Source organism: Solanum stenotomum, unplaced genomic scaffold, assembly GCF_019186545.1.
Source record: "Solanum stenotomum isolate F172 unplaced genomic scaffold, ASM1918654v1 scaffold20777, whole genome shotgun sequence".
In the NCBI taxonomy this organism is placed as follows: Eukaryota; Viridiplantae; Streptophyta; class Magnoliopsida; order Solanales; family Solanaceae; genus Solanum; species Solanum stenotomum.
This window is the reverse complement of record NW_026026212.1, coordinates 12,880-31,443: the sequence shown is the minus strand read 5'-3', so window position 1 is coordinate 31,443 and position 18,564 is coordinate 12,880. Positions and strand designations below refer to the sequence as shown.

General features: G+C 35.9%; 1 pseudogene; it reads right to left on the bottom strand.

Annotated features, from left to right (window-relative positions):
* Positions 1 to 4,085, bottom strand: part of LOC125850915 (geraniol 8-hydroxylase-like) — a 15,106-nt pseudogene extending 11,021 nt beyond the window's left edge.
* Positions 4,086 to 18,564: the final 14,479 nt, after the last annotated feature.

The following is an 18,564-nucleotide window of genomic DNA, read 5'->3' as shown; positions in this document are numbered from 1 at the left end:
CCCCCCCCCCCCCCCCCCCCCCAAATTCCTTCCAATTTAAGATCCTTTTGAAGATTCTAGGAGCAATTTTTGTGAGTTGAATTCATCAAGTATTTTTTAATTGAATTTTTTCTTGTTTTTATGAAGATTATATTTGTATACATCTATATTTTCATCTATTTGTATAGGGTTTCAATTGAAGAATAATTTTGTTTTCTCCATTACAATGACTATAGTTATATAAAAAAAATAGTACGAAAAGAACATGAGCAAAAAAAAAATTGAGGTTTGTGTGATTGTCAAATTTGTATATAGTAGAATACATAAATACTTGTATTGATATATTAACACATGTTGAAATGGTGATTTGTGAATACAAGTATATCTGGATACATAAGTAATCTATCCAATTTAAAAGATTAATTAGGCAATATAAATATAATTGGATACATTAATACTATATTTTTATAAACAAATACCTGAGTTAACACCAAGCCTCAAGTATAACAGGAAAAACTTGATCAAAAAGCGAATGGCGTTTGTTGGCTTTATCAATTTTTTATACCGTCGAATACTTACACACTTAGATACCTACACATTCTATTATTCTCCATTTTTCTTATTCTAGGTTATCCAGTGTATCCATCTTTTGTTTAACAACAATGTATTCATTAGTATACTTTATTGGTGTATTCAGTTTTTGTTTAACAACAGTGTAACCATATTTCATATTGTCGTATTCATATGCTATTTGTTATACTTTACCTTGTTTGATTTATTAATACATTAAATTTTTTATAAATACTTGTATCTTTGATATATTAATACTTTAGCTTTTATAAATAGAGATACCAATTTGAATTCAAAGTATTCATATGCTAACTGTACAAGTAATACATTTACCTTTTTTAGTTCATTGTAATTAATACAGTATTAGTGTATAAATAGAAAAATAAAAACATATAACAATATAGCTTAAAAAAGACATAAATTATAGTCATTTTTTATTATACTTATAGCTATGGAACTTTAATAACCCTATAAATATAATTATTTCTGTTAGTTGCTCTAACCTACCTTTGTTTCTATGGGTTGAGGCTTTCCACACTGCAATATTCCTAATTAATAGACTGCCTTCCTCAGTCCTAAAGATGATGACTCCATTTGTCAAGTTATATGGGGAACAACCTGATTACAACAACATAAAAGTGTTTGGGTATAAATATTTTTCATATATCAAGGGCAGTAACAAGTTCAGTTCAAAGACTTACCCTTGTGTGTTCATAGGGTACAACAACTTACACAAAGGATATAGATGTTATCATCCCTCTACAAGGAGAGTTTACAACTTGGGTTTTATACCTTGTGGATCAATCCTTTTAAGAAAAGGGAAATAGTCGACCAAATTGGGTTTACCAACCTCGACCATGATGTTCCATACCAATTCCTTAAATTCCTTAGCAGAATCGTAAAATGGATCAGTTAAATCTTAAGAGAAAATGGTGTTAGAAACCAAATTTAAAAGATGCTCTGCCCATATTTACTACTTCACAAACTTTACTACATATATGTTATTTTCCCGACAAAGGCAATTTAGTCATTTTGAGTATTACTCTACTTTCCTCCATGTTGCCGCTATTTTGCAATGTGTTGGGAGAGTTATAGAGTTTATAAGAGCCCATTGTGAGGACCCGTCACGTCATCACGCCGCGTAATTGTCACATGATACAAGGTTGTTGCGGAGGTCTTACATAGGAAGAAGCAACATCATAATGGAAGGTTTAGAGACATGTGGAGAATTCCTATGGCAGATTCTAGAATTCCATGGATTTGCATGAAAGTCCTTGGAATCTTCTAACTATGTAGAGAATTCTAGAATAAGAGCTTATTAGTAAATATATAGAGACTTATATAACAATTATTATTTGCAATTTAACCCCTAAATTAGAAGTATAAATATAGGGACAATCATTTGTAAATTCAACAAGAAAAAGCAAGGAATACTTTCTAGTCTTGAGTCGAGCAATTCTGAGTCGAGTTCAAGAATACCTTCTTTCCAAACAACCTATCTATTAGGCGAAACACAAATTTTGGGAGTTGAAGCAGACATGCAGCATATGTGAAGGAGTTTATCACCCTCACACTTCAAATTCCCAACCTCATAGATGAAGATATGTTGCTCCACTTCATGAATGAGTTGCAAAATTGGGCCAAGACGGAGTTGGAACGCTGTTATGTTAGGACTATTGATGAAGCCATCACGCAGGTTCAAAACTTTGACATACTTTAAGTATGACAAGCATGATAGAGGCAGAGGAGAAAAGAGGAAATTCTCTTTGTTCTTTCTTCAGTCCCTTAGTGGTCTAGTTTCAAAAAGGCTTACTTGAGCTTGCAAGATCGTGAAAAACTCGTGAGCGAGTTATAAAGTCCCGCACGGTGTGCTTAGTAGAAGTTTAAGGCTGTGACACCATGCTCCCTATAACAGCGACACCACTAAGTGTCCACATGTCATATGACTACACGATGTCGTTTACTTTGCTTCTTCCGTATTAATTCAATTGCCGCTAAATAATTCTGCGGCAATAACTTTATAGATAAAAGAAAAATCTAGGCATAATACAAATGTGTGCCCTTTAATTTGACCTCAGCTGATATTGACACCCTCCAACTTTGGTTGTGCACAAGTAAGCCCTTAAACTTGTATTAATTAAATAAGTAGACACATGCATCTTATATGATATAATACATATAAAACTTCATGTAGGACACAAATTTTTCATATTGGATGCCACGTGCACATAGGAGATATGTGTCTGGGTGTAACACCCCAATTTTTTTTAAGTTAAGACCCGAACCATTGTTCATTTGTGAATAAGATCATACCGGGTGATTCTTAAATTGTCCATATGTGTAAAGGTCAATTCTTTAGTGTGGAATGATTTTTGATATCAATTAAGGTCACTAGAATCTCCTAGCACAAAGATGAGTTGAAAGTATCCTTACCAATTAAGTTTTGATGTAAGATTCTACTTGGATCAACTTCAAATGACCATATCTCTTAGAATATAAAGAGTTACGTGACCCATAACCTATCAAATTAAAAGTATTTGAATCTTCTTTTCAAAGCCACCAATTTAGCATCAATTTGAGTTTCGAGTAAAGAGTTATGATCATTTTAGTAACCTGACACAGTGCAATGACGAATTAGCCGACGGGAAACCATTAAAAATGGTCGTTTTGTCTTTTTACCTCTAAGAAAATTCTAAATGAATTTCTTGACTAATTAAAGGCCCAAACCAATTCTCTTAATCCCTCATTCTCTTCTCTCTAAAACCCTAAGGCAAAACCTTAAAAAAAATTAATGCATAGGACTTCCATTTAAGATTTTTCTTCAAGGTAAGTCCTTCTCCAAGAATTTCATTCTTTTCAACTCAAATTTATTCATACAATTATGAATCAGTAATGAAAATCCTAATTCTTGGCCATTGAGATTTCAAGAAACTAATTCAAGAATCTTAAGAAAGGTTTTCTTGATAGTTCTCCTTTAAGCTAGGGTTTCAAGGCTTCTAATCTTATTCTTCAAGATTCTTTAAGAACCTTCTTCTTCCAGGTATGTAGGGCTATCATAGTATTGGACTAGCTCATCATCACGCCCTACATCTACTTTTAAATCAGTAAAAAAGTAATTTAGGATTCTATCCCTAGATTTGAGTTTTCTTGAGATAAGTTGATTTTGAGTTCTTGAGTTCCTGATTCTTTTGAAATTATATTCCTTATTATTGAATTTTTATATGTTATGCATTAAGATTCTTGAGTTGATTCGTTCATGTCTATATTTCAACATGAACCCTATGAATTGAGTATTGTTGAGATGAGTAGTATCATTGAGTTCTTGAGTTCTGAGTATTGAGTTTTCTATATTGTTATGAGATCCCTGAGTTGAGTTGTTCATGTCTATATTTCAACATGAACCTTATATTGAGTTATAAATTTTGAGAATCTTTTAGAGCCAACATTTTTTGTTTTAAACTGAGTTTTTGAAAAAGTAAGAAGGAGTTTGAGAAAGAGTTTTAAAACATGATTAGTATGACAGTCGAGTACGCCATCAATGTTTAAGCAGTATGGTATCTAGATATGCCATCAATGTTTATGTAGTATGACTTCTCGAGTCATAAATGATCAGATCATAATATCATTTTTGATATAGTTTTGAGAAAGAGTTTTAAAATATGAATTGAGTAAGAGTATAAGAGAACTAAGTATTCCCAAATGTATCAATTTTTACATTGAGAAAAGAGAAACTTTGATTTCTAAATGAGTTAATGAGTTTAGGATATTTCAGAAAAGTTACCTCTTTTAAGAGGTTATTTTGAGTAATTACCTCAGAATATAGAGTAATATGTTTTATACATTTGAGCATGAGCATATCATTGGGAATATTATTGAGCACCGATATGGGGATGAGTTTAGATAACTCAAAATCCTCATAAATCATGTCTTCCAACATGGGTAAGGGATAATACTTTTTAGATGAATCCTTATTGCTTAGTGGATCCACTTAGTTGAGGTGTCCTATATCCTTATAAGGTATAAGACAGTTCTGGTAGCGTGGGAAAGACGATGTATCATCATGTAGCTCATAGTGATGAATGTCAGTGTCACTCCTCGAGCCTACACCCCGGGTGAGACTGACACTCGAGAACCATTGCTGGCCTCAAGCGAACCCTTGGCATGACTTACTTACTTAGCGGAAGACTATATGCAAAAAGAGGAATTCAAATGCTAAACAACTTAACTGTCTCAAACTGAACTCATAGTGTTTTGAAAATAAACATTTAACTTAGACAAAATGACAACTAAAATCTGAACATAAGTCAATAACAAAAATGATGACGAATGAACTAACATCTGACTGACTATCTATGAAGCCTCTAAAACAACTAAGATAGATGTCGGGATAGGCCCATGACATCCTAATGAACTATCTAATATTGAAAGTAAACAAAAGGGATCCTACGGAATGCAAAGAGGCTTACCAACAGACTCTGAACTGTTCATTGGATCAACAATGCGCTGGATGCTGATCCTAGTTACCTACGTCTGCATCATAATACGATGCAGGCCAACTGGCATCAGTACATTGAATGTACGAGTATGCGAGTTGGAATGCTAAAACAAGATAGGTTTGAAAGAGATTCTAAAAGAAACACTTACCTTGGCTCTTCTCAACTCATGGATACTTAATTGAACTCATTTCATTATAAAACAGTTTAAAACAAGTGCAAATATAAAGAAACAAAGAAAACTATTTAAAACATGATGTCAACTCATAATCATAATATCATAAAAGACATACCATGCTCCCTCTCAAAGTCTACTTGTGCAATGCATGAATAAAGTCTCATACCCCTATTCATACTAAGCAGAACCCCTTGAGGAACCATGCAATTACTGCTGTGGGAGTTTTTCTAACCGACAACTATCATATAAAAGCTATTGTGATGATATAACGATTTTCCTCACGATGCCAGCGCATCCTATACCTGGCCAAAGGTATAGGACCTGAATTATTAAGTGGATCCACTAGTCTATGCGAAAAGGATTCATCTAAAAAGTATGACCCTTTTCTACCCATGATGGCTACATGGTTTAAGGAGGCTGATAGTTGTATAAACTCTTCCCCATCGGTGCTCAATACTACTCCCAAAAATATTATATTATATTAGCTCTTTGTGTTTTAAAAGAATACTTCTTCTGTGATTTGAGATTAGTGCTAAAAAATTTAGCTCAAAGGCTATCTTGGAAATCTCAATTTCTGTTCTAATTTAAATGTAAAAACATTTTAAATCTCTTTGGGAATACTTAGTCCCCATATACTTGTTTGAAGAACAGAACTTCAATTTTACTCTTTACTGAACTCAAAATTTAAGTCTTAAAACAAAGCTAAATCATTTGTGAAAGACTTTTGAAAACTTTAAGGACTTATCTTAACTTGACTCTTGACTTCTCTTGACTTTGATTCTTAACTGCTCTTGACTTGACTCTTAACTAATCCTTGAATTGAATTATGGATTCAAGGATTTTATTTGTGATTGGAAAGATCTCATGATGTTTAAGAATGATTTTAAATAGCTAAACATAAAAAAAGTCACGAAATCACCGTCTTGGAACAAGTCCGCGACGCGGAGGTGTTTTAAATAATTACTCACGAAATTAAATTTTTGAGGTAGAGGAGTCCGCGTCCTAACCGTGATGCGGAGCTACTTTTTGTGCACTGGGGGAGCAAGTCTGCGACGCAGACTTACGTGCCAAAATCTGCTCGACTTTTCCTTCTTCATTTTCCGGCCCTTATTCGCCTAAACTAGACTATTTTTCTCAAAAACTCTTTAGATTCAGATACCCAACATATGTACCTAAGAACCTAACTCAAAACATCTCTATAGTTCGTCTCAAAGATCTCAGAAACTCCTCAATTCCCAATTCAAGAACAACATTCAAATTCAAAAATACATGTCAAGAACATCAACTTTCAAATTCTTTTAGGACGGATTTCGCTAAACTAAACATGTTTGGCGCGTGGGTGAATGAACCCAATTGTCACGTCCCGCCACTTCGCAGCCGAATTTTGCGTCCGGATAGGGGCGGAAGGGTCTAGAGTAGTGGAGAGGTTTGCGGAGAACTCTAGAACCTTTTAGATTATTCAAGAAGGCTAGAGAAAGAATTCTCTAGAATAATTTAGATAGTTTCCAAGAAAGCCTTGGAATTCTCTAGAGTATGTAGAGAATTCTAGAGAGCGGCTTTTATGTAAATAAGTTTAGGGACTTAGAAAGTAATTTAATATTGTACTTTAGTCCCTAGGAGTTAGTATAAATAGGTGGTGCCATTCATTTGCAAGGCATCCAAGAATCCAAGCAAGCAAACAACTTGTATAGCATTCTCCAAGCAATATAAGTCTTCTTCCAAAATTCTCTAAGTCTTCCTTTTCATTCTCTTAGCGATCTTAGTTTCAAAGGGCTTCCTTGAGCTTACAAGATCGTGAAAGATTCGTGAGTGAGTTGTCAAGTGCCACACGGAGCATTAGTGAGACTCTAAGTCCGTGACAAAGTGGTATCAGAGCGAAGGTTTGCACTAAGGGAATGACAACCGAAGGGGACGTAAACGCCGCTAGCACCACCAATGTCCATTCGGATGGTGGAAAGAAGGCTCGAAAGGGTAAGAAGCACCAAAAGAGTCATGAAGAAATGCTGCTGGATCCCACACCAAGCGAGGCACTAACATCTTATCCACCTTCGACCACCGAAGCAAGTGGTGATGAACGTGGCGAGGAGCCTATTGACGTCACCGCTGGAGAAGAATGGGTCTCAAGGGTTGAAGTGGCCAGGCAGGCCGTGGAGATATTAGGCCGGCGCATGAACGTGGCCGATGGCAAACTCAAGACTCTTGAAGACTTCACCCTTGTGGAGACCAAAAACATCTATAAGAAGTTAGAAGGACGTCAGCGGGCCGAGTTTGAGATGAAGGAGGCTATCACTTCTTTGGAGTGTCGGCTCATGGAGGCGTTGAACACGATTGAGACCATGAAGGCCGAGATGAAAGCACTCAAGAGAGGTGTGGCAGCTGGAGGATCATCACCGCTTGATCGAGATAGGGAGGCCAGGGTCGAGGCTCCCAAGTCACCTATGTTCAAAAGCGTTCGTGACGCGCAAGAGGTGGAGAATTTCCTTTGGCATTTGGAGAATTACTTCAAGTGCAACGGGTTGAAGAGCGACGAGAGTAAGATCAATACCGCTGTGTTGTATCTTTCGGAGATGGCCATGCTATGGTGGAGGCGCAAGGAGGCCGAGATAGGGAAGGGGACGTGCACCATCAACACCTGGGAGCAATTTCGGGAGGAGTTCAAGAAAGCCTTCTTCCCTAACAACGTCATCTCTGAGGCGAAGCGCAAGTTTAGGGAACTAAAGCAAACAGGTAGCATCCGCGCATATGTGCAGAAGTTCACTACCCTCACGCTTCAGATTCCTAACCTCACGGATGATGATATGTTGTTCTACTTCATGGATAGGCTGCAAAATTAGGCCAAGACGGAGTTGGAACGTCAACAAGTCAGGACCATAGACGAAGCCATCACGCAGGCCGAAGCTTTGACAGACTTCAGGCAGGAGAAGCCCGATAGAGCCAGAGGAGAGGAGATGAGAGGTAGTCATGACCATGATGGGGGAAAACGTGGCAAAGGCGAGGAGCAGCGGCCACATCCCAAGAATCATGATACCTACAAGTCCGATGGCAAGAAGTCTGGACGTCATGGCAACACAGAGAGGAAGGCATAGGTTGCCAACCAAGGTGGTTGCTACATATGCGGCGGGCCGCATGGTTATGCAAGGTGCCCTGAACTGAAGAGCCTTGGTGCCATCCTGCGAGAGCGGAAGGAGAAAGATGCCCAGGAGCAAGGACAAGGCGAAGGGACGACGCAGTTGGGCTTGATAGGACTATGCGGAGCCATCACGAAGCAGCCAGAGAAGCCAAGAGGATACGACGCACAGTATGTCGACCTTAAGATCAATGGAAAACCCGTTTGTGCTTTGGTCGACACGGGTGCAGAGGTCAATCTCATGACCAAAAAGGCAGCAACGAGGTTGGGGCTGAGTTACAGTTCAAGCAACGCCCAACTCAGGACGGTCAATGCACCCCCGACTCCTGTGAACAGAGTTGCGCATGGAGTGAGCATTACGCTGGGCAAGTGGCAAGGTAAGGCCAACTTCACTGTCGCTCCTTTAGATCTCTTTGACATAATTCTTGGGCAGGAGTTCTTCCAGCAGTGCCACACGGTGATCGACCCCTACCTCCAACGACTTCTAGTCATGGAGCAAGGAAGATCATGGGTCAAGGTGCCGAAGACGGAAGGACAAGTCCGCCTAACGGCCATGCAGCTCGAAAAAAACCCTAACAAGAAGGAGTCGACGCATACAACCACCATTGTGAGTTCGAAGAAAGACAATGGTGCAAAATGGTCCCTACCGCCACGCTCGAAGAAGGTTCCAAAAGGGAACAATGCCGTGATGCCAAAGAAGCTGCCAATGCGCGCGTATCCTAAGAAGGAGATGGGCCATAAGTCCGAGTTAAGAGGGCTATGGAAGATGTTGAAGGCATTGCGCAAGGGTCTTAATCGAGTCAATGGACTATTGGTCGCGCACGCACAAGGCTCGGATGACGATGTAGCAGCAATGCGACGCGGTTGTCGCATTAATAGGTGGGGGAGAGTGTCACGTCCTGCCACTTCGCAGTCGAATTTTGCGTCCGGATAGGGGCGGAAGGGTCTAGAGTAGTGGAGAGGTTTGTGGAGAACTCTGGAACCTTTTAGATTATTCAAGAAGGCATTCTCTAGAATAATTTAGATAGTTTCCAAGAAAGCCTTGGAATTCTCTAGAGTATGTAGAGAATTCTAGAGAGGGGCTTTTATGTAAATAAGTTTAGGGACTTAGAAAGTAATTTAAAATTGTACGTTAGTCCCTAGGAGTTAGTATAAATAGGTGGTGCCATTCATTTGCAAGGCATCCAAGAATCCAAGCAAGCAAGCAACTTGTAAAGCATTCTCCAAGCAATATAAGCCTTCTTCCAAAATTCTCTAAGTCTTCCTTTTCATTCTCTTAGCGATCTTAGTTTCAAAGGGCTTAATTGAGCTTACAAGATCGTGAAAGATTCGTGAGTGAGTTGTCAAGTGCTGCACGGAGCATTAGTGAGACTCTAAGTCCGTGACACAATGCTATGAAAGACTCACATACCTTGTAAGATGAATTCCTTGGCAAATCCACAAATAAAATTGATCGTTCTTGGCGAACCTTGAGCTGTTCTTCTCCTTTCTCCTCTTTTCTCTTTTCTCTAAGCCCTAGTGTGAATTTCCAATTGACTAAACTGATCTCATTCTGATTTGACCCATAATTAATCACTAAAACGAATAAAATTAATTGGATAAGGAAAAGACTGAAACACCGTTCAAAAATTGGGATTGGACATTTTCTTATTTGAACAACCCAACTTCCAAAGGGCATAACTCACTCATACGAACTCAGAATCGTGCAAACTCAGCGGTGTTCGAAATATTATTCCAAGAGCTTTCCAACCATATCTGGAAGTACACCTAAATTATCCTGAGCTAGGAGTTATGGCTGTTTGAAGTTGACCAAAAACTCACCTTTTTCCTAAAGTAAATTTCCAGATTTTCATTCTTTCCAAAAATGACTATTTCAAATTCTTAGCTTCTTCCTAGCTATTTCAAATTGCGAGATGTTATAGTCAGTTAGAGAATCTCCCAATAGAGTGAAAGTGTATTTTTATATATCACTTATTATGTTGAGTTCAGAGATGAGAAAATATTTTGTAAAGCTTTAAATGATTTAACTTCTTTATTTCTTTACATTCAACTTGAGTACATTTTGTTATCTATTGCAGTCATTTCATTCAGTTATTTGTTATTCAGCTATATTACATACTCGTACATTTAATGTACAGATGTCATTCGACCTACATCTTTTAATGATGCAGATATAGGTTCTTAGTGTTGAAACCCAATTTTGGCCTAACATTTTCAAAATTCGTAACTTTTAAGTTCTATTTATTGAATAGTTCAAAATACAATTTTTTTTTATAATTTTAAATAAGTTTATCGATATTTATACTTATTTGTCAAAAATTCAGGGTTTTTTATCAGTTAATTTCAATTACATTATTTTTTGTCATAGTCGGTTGAATATGTTCAAATATTTATTCATTTTGATTAAATCATTATTTACGTTAAATTGTACACGTCATTGGTTACGTTGATTACATTTTTTAATATTCATTTTTATTCCTTACATTTGTTAATATTCATTTTGATATTTTGCATAGTCTAGAAATTCATTCAAATACGGATAAAATTTACATACACAGATTGACCAATGATTTTGGGCCACAATCTCGTTCCCACGATTTGAGCCCATTGTATGACAATTACCTATTTAAGTAATTATTAGGCCAAAAAATAGAGAGGGTGGTGAAATATTTTTAGATTAGGGTTGGGAATTTTCAGATTTTATTCACAAAGGGATTTCACTTTTCATCAATTTTCAGAGCCCATTATATGACAATTCACTTTATGAGTTGTTAATAGTAGTTCTCTTGAGGAGTTGTGGGTCTTGTCCCGAGACTCATCTTTGTATAGCAGAGGCTTCATAGATAGACAATTTTGAAAAGTCTTTCAGTTTTAGATTTTTTATTTAAAACTTATGTTTCATACCTCATTATATTCAGAGAGTTTTGAGATTTATTACATTTTGATTTAGCATTTCTTTCAGTTTGATGCTTGTGTATGCATGAGTTAGTCTTCCGTTTTTAGTCAGCCAGGATGAGGGTTCTGTAATGACCCAGAAAGTCATTTTTAGAATTTTTTACAAAATTATTGTTTTACCCCTCCTGTTAGTTTTTCCGAGTAATTTATAATCAATAAGTGAAGTTAGTTTGATAATTTTAATCTATTCTTTTAACTATAGTTAATTAATTGATGCGTAATTGTAGATAATTCACTTAATCGATAGTTAATGGGCTAAAGAGATAATTTATTTAAGAGCAAATTGTATATAATAGCAAACTATTGATTCAAATTAAATGCTATAAATATACTTTGATTTAATTGTACCCTATAGCAAACTATTGCTATTTTCGCCACTCTCCCTGGTGAAATCTCGCTCACTACTCTCATTTGGTGGCAGTCTCGCTCGCCTCTCTCACTTTATACAAAAACACAAATGTATAAAATGTGTTTGTGTTTGTATAAAGCTAGAAAAAATTATATATATACATATATTTTCGTTCCTCTCTGTCCCCTCTCCCAGATCTCACTCGCTCACTCGCCTCTCTCACTTTATGCAAACAAAAATGAAATGTATAAATTGCATTTCTGTTTGTATAAAGCGAGAGAAAATTGTATATATGCATATATTTTCGTTCCCCTCTCTCCTTTCTCCCAGATCTCGCTCGCCACTCTCCCAGATCTAGCTCGCTCACTCGCCTCTCTCACTTTATACAAACAGAGATGAAATGTATAAATTGCACTTTTGTTTGTACAAAGCGAGGGAAAATTGTATATACACATGCAAATACATATATCTTCGTCCTATAAACTTATAATTATATAATACAAATATTTTCCTACCCAATTTTTTTTGCCTTTCTCTCTTTCTCGTTTTATACATACACATATTATACAATTGATGTTTTGTATACAACTACTTTCTTTGTATATGTATAGCGAATTATACAACTATTTTTTTTTTGTATATGTATAGCGAATTATACATATATATGTTTGCTATGGAGCGCAATTATGCAAACTTTGCTATAGCGTACAAATATGAATTTTGTGTTTGCTATATGTGAAGGTTACTCATATAAGACCCTATACTATTTGACCCATATATAATAAAATAAGTGGGTAAAATTTATCACTTTTAGTAATAATTAATGCAGAAAAGAAATAAACAAAAGAAAGAAGGAATGGACGAAGGGTTACGACATCGCCAATTACGAACCGCTTCAGGTAAAACTTCAACTAAAGTTTCAATTTCTCTACGCATGCATTAATTGATCTTTATAGTGCTTTTGCTTTCATTANTATATATATATATATATATATATATATATATTCAATATTGTAATGTAAATGGAGGAAGTAGGTGTTTTAGGTGTTGGCCAATCAAATTTTGAAAGGGTTGAGGCCATGATTGGATGACATGATGGAATTAATAGTTAGGAATATAGGGTATATCAAATTGAGGTTTGGAACAGTGGTTTCCTCGTGTAATTGATGTCATTGTTTCGTTGATTTTTTTATTAATACAAAATTATAATTCAAGTTTTGATATATTGGTACATGTCATTAAGTGTTAGATGTATGGTATTATGTGAATACCCTTAGATTTATGATATTGGAAAGAAGTTGGAACTTAACCCTAGGCTTGAAACTTAGGAACTTGATTATAAATTTAGTGAGTTTTTCGGTCTGGGCTAAACATATAGTAATATCAGTGTTGTTAGTTTCTAAATCTTATTGTGAATATGTACTTGAATATATTGCATTGATTTTGAAGCTCAACGAAAAGGGAAGGCTCAAGTCTCGGAGTGATTGTTCGGTTATTAGAGACAAGTGGATTTCTAATCCCTTGTTAAGTGTATGGAATTCGTGTATTTCCTTGTAATATGTGTTTAGGGGTAATCAAACTTGGTAATGAGTTGACTTGTCCACATTGATTAATTCTAATGATGAAAAAGGGGTAATAAAAGGCAATGTGATTAATTGTTTCTGTGTAATGTGTTGAGAATTGTTGGTGACAGGCATTGGTACGAGTACCAGTGTATAAAGGGAAAGTTTATTACTATAGAATGTGGATTGTAATCCGAGAATGCCAAAGGATATAGGCATTAGCTGATATTATTGACTTGATTTATTATGTGTGATTGGGTTCTTTATTAAACCTGTATACTGGTGATAACTGAGGTGATTAGATATCATATTAATAATTAATTGAGATGCATCATCCCTTTCATTGAAATCATATTGTGCACATGCATTGACATGAGATTGAGTATAAGATGGGCACGTGGAGATCATCCGTGTGAAATTTGTTTGATTTATGATAGTGCATTGAGATCATCTGCACAAACACGTGGAGATCGTCTGTGTCAGTATATTGGCCTAGCGAGTCCCATATGGGTCATGAACTCTCGATGTATTTTCGAGGAGTATCATGTATATACAACTGAGAGAGTATTTGGTATTCTGAGGCATATCATTTTATGGTGTCATATTGCATTGCATCCCATGACATCCTTCATTCTTGATGATTATGTGTTTTATTGGTGGTTGGAAAATAATTGATATTTGATTTCCTCTATTTGATGAACTTGATCTTGTGTGTTGCTGATATTTGTAAGTGCCTTTTGTGGAAATTGTGAATGATGAATATTGAGTTTGTTATTGAGGATATGTAATTTGTTAAAGTGATTGATGTTGAGTTGGGTGCTATGTAAACTGTGAACTGTTAGGTTGGGCAGGTTTATGCAGGTTATAGTTGTGAAAGTTCGGTTAGAGTGTAAGGAGTATACATATTCTATCACCTTAGCTTGTGTTTAAAGGTTTACTTGCTAAGTACTGTGTGGTTTGGTACTCACCCCTTGCTTCTACATTTTTTGTAGGTTTAGAGCCCGAAACTTTGTGATATTTTTCTCTTCACCTTGTCTGAGACTTCTTATGGAGGTTTGTGAGGTAGCTGCTTGTCATTTCAGCGAACCTTCTTACTCCTATTTATGATCTTGTTCTATTCTATAAACAATGTCATTTGAGACTTGTGTTTTTCTTTTGAATCAATTGTACTACTTTAAAGGCTTGTACACCTGACAACCAGATTTTGAGGGTATTTTTGAGTTGATTATAAATTTTTTTGCATTTTATTGTAATGGTTGAGTTTTAGGCTGATTTGTCTTGGTGGGATAAGACGAGTGCCATCACGTCTATTTTTGGGTCGTGACAAAATGGTATCAGAGCCCCAGGTTCACAGGTCTCACGTGTGTACAAGCCGAGTCTAAGTAGAGTCTCGAGGATCGGTACGGAGACGTATGTACTTATCTTCGAGAGGCTATAGTGACTTTTAGGAAAAATCTTCACTTCTTGGATCTCTATCGTGCGTACTTGGTCCGGTTTTGATTCTTATCACTTCACTCTATTCACTTTCATTTATAGTGATGACTTGTGTGTGGTTCCTCATGTGAGTAGTTGATGTCGTGTATGGTTTGAATATTATATTTGGTATTAAGGTGGAAGTAATATATACATATCTCAGATTTAGAATGTTCAATGATTCAAAGGAATTGTGTGATGTTATGGCTTGATGATTCACTTTGAGGATAAATAAATGATTAGGTTGAGCAATGATTTTAAGGGACTTCATGAGCGTCTTATCTCAGTATTTTTTGTTTGGCTAGTCATATTGTAGTGAAATCAGTACTTGTGTGGTATAGACAATATTTAGAGTGGTTTAACAATTGGAAGTGGAATGATTAAAGGGATGACTAGATAATGGACATGTAACTTTGGAAACTACAATTAGTAAAGTTATCATAACATGAATGAGTTGCTTCGAAAATGATGAGAATAATGATGCACCCATTGAGATTAGAATTTCTACTACGGCTTTATAGATCATGTGTATATCAAAGAAGGCCATAATACGACTACTACAATAGTATTGATGCTTACTTGGTTAGAGCTATGGAGTGTGTTACTTTTGATATTGACCTGACCTACGAAAGAATATATATAGCTTGGGCTAGATACAGAACTAATTTGGTGATATTTTACAGCTATTCGATGGGTAAAAATGTGTGACCTATTTGGATATGATCTTCTTGGTAGGTATGATATGTTCTAGTGGTGATCTAATATTTTTTTTCTTTGCGGTGTGATACTAGTGGTATATTGAAATGGATACGACGATTGTCAAGTGAGAATACTAACTATTTAAGAAGTTATCAGTTGTATCACATGCTCATATAATTAGATTTGATGTTGGATTCACATTTGAAAAACCAACTAGGTTGTTACTGCATATGTTTGGGTTTAAGCAGTGTGTATAAGGAAGATTTTAGTGGTGGATCATTGATACAATATTAATGCATTGAGTTGAGAAATGTATCATGAGTGTTCTAAATGAGGACCAATGATTTCATCTCAACGTCCAAGAGAATGGATAGATACCAGAATTACAACCTTATGGGTAAATGAAGTCTCAAAAAGTATACTTGTGTGAAGGTAATTAAGAATTTTAGTAAGAAAGTGCGTATAGAATTGAGTTAGTCTTTCGAATTTAATTGGTATAGCTGGGTTGAGATGTTATGTCGTTGACAAGTTTTACTTTGTGGTGATGGCAAGGGCTAATTGAGCATAATGGTAATAAGAGTTCGTGATGGTTTGTGATTGGGATGCAAACTTATCATCAGGATTGTTGGTTGAACAAATTTTGTATGTTAATAACGACTTGCGAGTATCTAATGTTGTGGTTTTCCACTATTTGGTGAGTAATATGGTGGTATGGAAAGTCGTAGGAGATGCTGGAACCTCGCTCAAATAAAATTTAAAGCAGCTAGTGTCTTAATGATAAAAATAGTGGGATTTAGGGTAGCCTTCAGAAAGAAGTGAGAGCAAGAATATTTTCTCTTATTGAGGATTGAAAATTGAGTTCAGAGACACATGGTTTTATCTATTTTGCTCTAGTTATGGTAATAGTGTCACGGGTTCGTCAAATTGGTTAAAAACTATTGGATAAGGCTTAAAGAAGAAGTCTACATATGTTGGACTCAAGTGTGGTGATAAGTTATTTTATGGTTTCAAGTTTGGTAACTGGTGTGATTGGATTTTTAATAAAGGGTGCGGTAAGGTTGATTGATAGGCGATCAATGATAAGCTAAGATATGAGAATTCATAAATATCTTCAATGTATGAGCTAATGTTGATAGATAAAGGGATTGAGTTACACAGTTGGAATCATAATTCAAGTTTTTCATTGCAAGTCTACGTTCGTGATAGTATGTTTTGTCAAGGTATGAATTGATAAGGTAAGAATTGATCGATCGTATGGGGTATTGAGCATTTGGAAGAACATGTGCAGGATTTGGATCGTAAAGTTTGTTACTTTTGTTTGCTAAAAGGCCTAATGAAGTGTTTCACGTAAAAGCTTTTGTTTAGAGTATAAGGTAAAATGTCATGGGTTGTTAGTAAAAGGATAATATTGATAAGCGAGTTAGCGAAAGGAGCAATGGTCTGGTATGCTAAAAAGTTCAAGGTATTTAAAACATGCGTCATGGAAAGAATTTAAGAGATATGAAGGAATAAGACCTCTCATATAGACTTTTGGTTCGTAGTTGAAGGATATATAGATTTTCATATATAAGTTCTAATATGACTATGGATGTGAATTGGTTCGGTATAGACTTACTAGGATTTTATCATCGACTTTTATAAAGATAGAGTTTTAGTTTGGGTGACAAATAATGATGTGTGGAAGATTCTATATGGTTATGTCGAGCTAGATTGTCCAGATTATGGTAGGTGACTTATGGATACGCAACAGTATGAACCTACAATTGTACATGGTTATTGAAGATTTTGAGGGGATTGAAACTACTATTTTTAAATGAGACTACACAGACTAGTGTGATGTGTTACATAGACAATTGATAGTAAATAAAGGTTATGTGCTCATAGTATATAGAATTATTGGGGTGACCACGGGTGTCTCTTAGTTTTGGCATGAGATATATGATGGTTTGAATGGTATGCGAGTGATTACGTGAAGTTAACATTTGGTGTGATTCAATTATTGTACCTCAATGGAAAAGTATTTTTAGACTTGAAATTAGTGCTATCAATTTTGGGTGTGACTCATAACTATCATGGAATGCTTGAATGGAAAGAGAGGGAGCCATATTTTGAAATTTTTGAAGATGACAGTGTAATTTTTAGAAGACTTTGATAATAGTGATGGTGTAAGAGTAAGGTATATGGTTGGTGTAGTTATGATGTTTGTTGGTATTAAAATTGTTGGCTTCAATGGAGTACTATGAGAAGTATGTGAGGTTTTCTAAATTGAGTATGTGTACGATTGTAATAAGGACTAGATTGGTTAATTGCGGGTGGCAAAAAATTGAGGAAGTGGAGTCAATTGAATGGAGATGTTTGATATGCTCGCTATGGAAGGAGTATTTTGTGTTGTTCGAACTTGGTTCTATACATTCTTATGTGACTACTTGCTTCGTTTCAGATATGGTTTGGAGTATGATTAGCTGTTAACGCCCACATGTGTTTTTACTTCTATGGGTGAATCCTTAGTGGTGGATCGGATGCACCGATCCTCTTATTTCTTCTTGATAGGGTAGGATCCTTGGACAAACTTGGTCTTTGCACTTATGATAGATTTGGTGTTGTTTGGGATAGTCAAAGTATACCAGCAGTTCTACATACACGACCTTTCTTATAAGAACTTATATAAGAGTTACTATGAAGAGTTACAATTGTCTAAGAGTACTGCTAGAGGTTTTGTATACTTGGATGTATTGTTTGTTGGGTGGTTACTTGATCATTTCCTTCTTCGGGTTAGATAAGTTTGATTCTCTCTTGATGGGTACCCGATGTCTAAAGATCATATTTTTTTATAGTTTAAGCTCGTGGAAAGATTATGTTATGACAAGGGAATCTTGATAAGATCTATGATGGTTTGTGCAATATGAGTATGTGGTGATTGGTTCAGGTTCACTTCTGGTTGTAGTGGGTATTGATTCAGAATGTTATCTTGGTTTTGTGAGAAAAGATTCGTTATGATGATTGTGTTATGGTCCATTGGATTTCAGTTTAGATTGGGTTCATAGGTTAGTCTGTGGCTTGATTATCACTCTTGATTTATAGAACTTCCAAAGTTTGATTCGAAGGTTCAGTTCTTAGTTGTTGATCTTGATGGAATAGTTTTAAGGAGGAGCTCACTTGGAGAGATGTATACCGATTGG